Below are 4,273 nucleotides of genomic sequence, written 5' to 3' on the forward strand. Positions count from 1 at the left end.
TGGACTTTTATATTATTTATATATATAGCCATTGATTCTTGAAGAATATAAACCATGCCTCATGAGCTTAGTTCAACTGTCGTACCCCATCAGAACCTAAAATAAGCTTTTTTTACTCCAATGTTTAGAAACAATGTAAATGTAAACCAACACTGTATCGCCTCAACATGGTTAAAACTATAATGTTGATGTCATGGATGGTCAGTCCTTGCATCCATAGGTGTGTCTATGATTTTGAGAGTAGTTACATTTCTCCAGTCCCATCCATCATCTTATTACCAAAACAGAGGCAGAATGACAGCTTTGTTATTGTTTGAACTGCAGATTGGTGGATTGATTGATGTGTGGCTTTTTTAATGGGACAACCTTGGATTTAAACATAAACAAAATGGCTGCCCTTAGACTTGGTTTCGTAAACAGCTGAGGGATGGGGGCTGGAGAAATGTAACCACTCTCAAATTTATAGAGAAAGCTATTGTAGCAACCTTAACCCAAAACCTAGCGACCTCATCAAGAAGTTCAGACATCTTGGTATAACAGTTATAAGGTGTTGGCTTGACAGTCTCTGGACCCAGGTTTGAGTCCAGCTCAGGGCTACCCCTGGAATTCACTACACTATGAATACAAGGACTGGCCGTCCATAAGGTCAAAATCACAGTTTTAACCAAATTAAGACTAAACAGTGTTTGTTTACAAACAGTGGCGTTATATGAGCTTATGTTTTGGTTTCTGATGGGGTAAGACAGTTGAAACATAAGAGGCATTTAAAAGTTATATTCTTCAGGAATCAATGACTATCCAGTTTATGGGTCTTTCTATATCTGCCAGTGAGGATTTCCTGTGGGGGTCAAATTGTTGGAGCTGTTGATAAGTCATTGTATTATATTCTGCAAATGTATTTTCATTTTTTTTAGGGCTGACCCTAGTCGACTGGTCGATTGTTTGGTCGATAGGCTGTTTTGTCGACAGAGATTTTTTTAGTCGAGCAGTCGCAAATACACTATATATACAAAAGTATGTGGACACCCCTTCAAATTAGTCGATTCAGCTGTTTCAGCCACAACCGTTGCTGACAGGTGTATAAAATCGAGCACACAGCCATGCAATTTCCATAGACAAACATTGGCAGTAGAATGGCCTTACTGAAGCGCTCAGTGACTTTAAACGTAGCACCGTCATAGGATGCCACCTTTCCAACAAGTCAGTTCGTCAAATTTCTGCCCTGCTAGAGCTGCCCCGGTCAACTGTAAGTGCTGTTGTGAAGTGGAAACGTCTAGGGAGCAACAACGGCTGAACTGCGAAGTGGTAGGCCACACAAGCTCACAGAACGGGCCCGCCGAGTGCTGAAGCGCGTTCCAAACTGCCTCTGGAAGCAACGTCAGCAGAATAACTGTTAGTCGGGAGCTTCATGAAATGGGTTTCCATGGCCGAGCAGCCGCACCCAAGCCCCAGATCACCATGCGAAATGCCAAGTGTCGGCTGGAGTGTTGTAAAGCTCGCTGCCATTGGACTCTGGAGCGGTAGAAAGGCGTTCTCTGGAGTGATCAATCCGACGGACGAATCTGGGTTTAGCGGATGCCCGGAGAACACTACTTGCCCCAATGCATAGTGCCAACTGTAATGTTTGGTGGAGGAGGAATAATGGCCTGGGGCTGTTATTCATGGTTCGGTCCCCTTAGTTCCAGTGAAGGGAAATCTTAACGCTACAGCATACAGTGACATTCTAGATGATTCTGTGCTTCCAACTTTGTGGCAACAGTTTGGGGAAGGCCCTTTCCTGTTTCAGCATGACAATGCCCCTGTGCGTAAAGCAAAGTCCAAACAGAAATGGTTTGTCGAGATCGGTGTGGAAGAACTTGACTTGCCTGCACAGAGCCCTGACCTCAACCCCATCGAACACCTTTGGGATGAATTGGAAGGCCGACTGTGAGTCAGGCCTAATCGCCCAACGTCAGCGCCCGACCTCACTAAAGCTCTTGTGGCTGAATGGAAGCAAGTCCCCGCAGCAATGTTCCAACATCTAGTGGAAAGCCTTCCTAGAAGAGTGGAGGCTGTTATAGCAGCAAAGGGGGGACCAACTCCATATTAATGCCTCTGCTTGAAACATGTAGGTATTACAGACGCGGTCAGGGAATCTGTCTGTGAAGATTAACCTGTTTAACCCCTTGGAGTCAATTGACGCAAATTTGCTTCAATCTAAGTAATTGAAGTAATCCATAGTACGACCATCTTAAAACAATTCCATATGTCAGTTTAGCCCCCCTCCCCCAACGGCTTAGATTTACAGGGGTTAAAGGTCTTACTCACATCGGCTAAGGAGAGAGTGATCATACAGTCGTCCGGAACAGCTGGTGCACAAGACTTTGTGGAGGCCACGGAGATGGCACAGTCCATCGCTCTAAGACATGTGATACATAAATTGTATATGGTTATATTATGTACAAAAAAATGATGCAACACTAATAAATCTAATATTATTTTATAACAAATGTACTTTCTCCGCTTTGGATACTGTCGCTGTCCGCGGTTCTGAATGTAATTATATGCACAAGCACAAAACACCACATCTGTAATTTTAGTCCCGTCTGAATCTGCCATGTCAGTCATTTTTACATGGCAGGAGAGTAACAATTCAAGCCAGAATAACCTACTGTTTTTTGGCGAACTCCAAGGTCATCTGGTAATACCAGTCCTGTGTGAATCGACATCCCTGTGTTTTGAGAGAAATTAGTTTGACAGGTGTTGCTCACGGTTTGATCAAGAAAACAATAACTGATTTGATCAATTTAACGAAGTGCTGCTCATAGCCTACATATGAAGGGGCCTGCAAGTATCAACTTTCACAGTGGATGATTTTGTTCATATGTTTTGTGCGTATTAATATTTCTAGCCTACAATCATCGATGTTACTACCAATGTGAAAACAAGACAAAATATTACTATTATTGCTCACTTGACTGTCTTAAGACAATTGTCAAATAATTTAACAGATGTCAATTGTTGTACAGCTTCATGGGTACGCTCTGGGCATCACCTTTAACCTCAAATAAACAGTATTTCTGCTGTTGTGGCCTTTAACCATCTGTCTGACTTTGTCGTTCACACAGAAGAGAGACGGACTATCGTGGATCCTCTGGGGAGCCTCAACAACATCATGAAGCTGAGGAGTCAGAGAAGAGTCCCTCCAGACTCAGAACACCTCAAGAAACACCAGCGAAACACAGGAAGAAACTCACTGCTGCTCTGACTGTGGAAGATATTCAACTCTTCAGACCTTAAAAGACATAAGAGAATCCATACAGGAGAGAAACCTTATAGCTGTAATCAATGCGGGAAGAGTTTTACTACATCAAGCTGCCTGATAGTACATCAGAGAACACACACAGGAGAGAAATCTTATAGCTGTGATCAATGCGGGGAAGAGTTTACTCAATCAAGCTGCCTGATAGTACATCAGAGAACACACACAGGAGAGAAACCTTATAGCTGTGATCAATGTGGGAAGAGTTTTAGTCGATCAAGCAACCTGATGGTACATTTGAGAACACACACTAGAGAGAAACCTTATAGCTGTGATCAGTGGGAAGAGTTTTAGTGATTCAAGCAACCTGATGGCACATTTGAGAACGCACACTGGAGAGAAGCCTTATATGCTGTGATCAATGTGGGAAGAGTTTTAGTGATTCAAGCAACCTGATGGCACATTTGAGAACGCACACTGGAGAGAAGCCTTATAGCTGTGATCAATGTGGGAAGAGTTTTAGTGCATCAAGCAACCTGATGGTACATTTGAGAACACACACTAGAGAGAAACCTTATAGCTGTGATCAATGTGGGAAGAGTTTTAGTCGATCAAGCATCCTGATGGTACATTTGAGAACGCACACTGGAGAGAAACCTTATAGCTGTGATCAATGTGGCAAGAGATACGCTGGTAAAAGAACTCTGATTAAACATCAGAAAGTACATACATGAAGGAGTTGTTTCATGATATCAATTAAATAATGTCACAATGTTTTAACATTGTTGTATGAGTATTTTAATGAATTTCTCAATGTAGAACCATTTACATTTTAAGTCATTTAGCAGACGCTCTTATCCAGAGCAACTTACAGTTAGTGAGTGCATACATAATCTTTTTTATTTTTCATACTGCCCACCCGTGGGAATCGAACCCACAACCCTGGCGTTGCAAATGCCATGCTCTACCAACTGAGCTACATCCCTGCTGGCCATTCCCTCCCCTACCCTGGACGACGCTGGGCCAATTGTG

Source organism: Coregonus clupeaformis, unplaced genomic scaffold, assembly GCF_020615455.1.
Source record: "Coregonus clupeaformis isolate EN_2021a unplaced genomic scaffold, ASM2061545v1 scaf0947, whole genome shotgun sequence".
Lineage (NCBI taxonomy): Eukaryota > Metazoa > Chordata > Actinopteri > Salmoniformes > Salmonidae > Coregonus > Coregonus clupeaformis.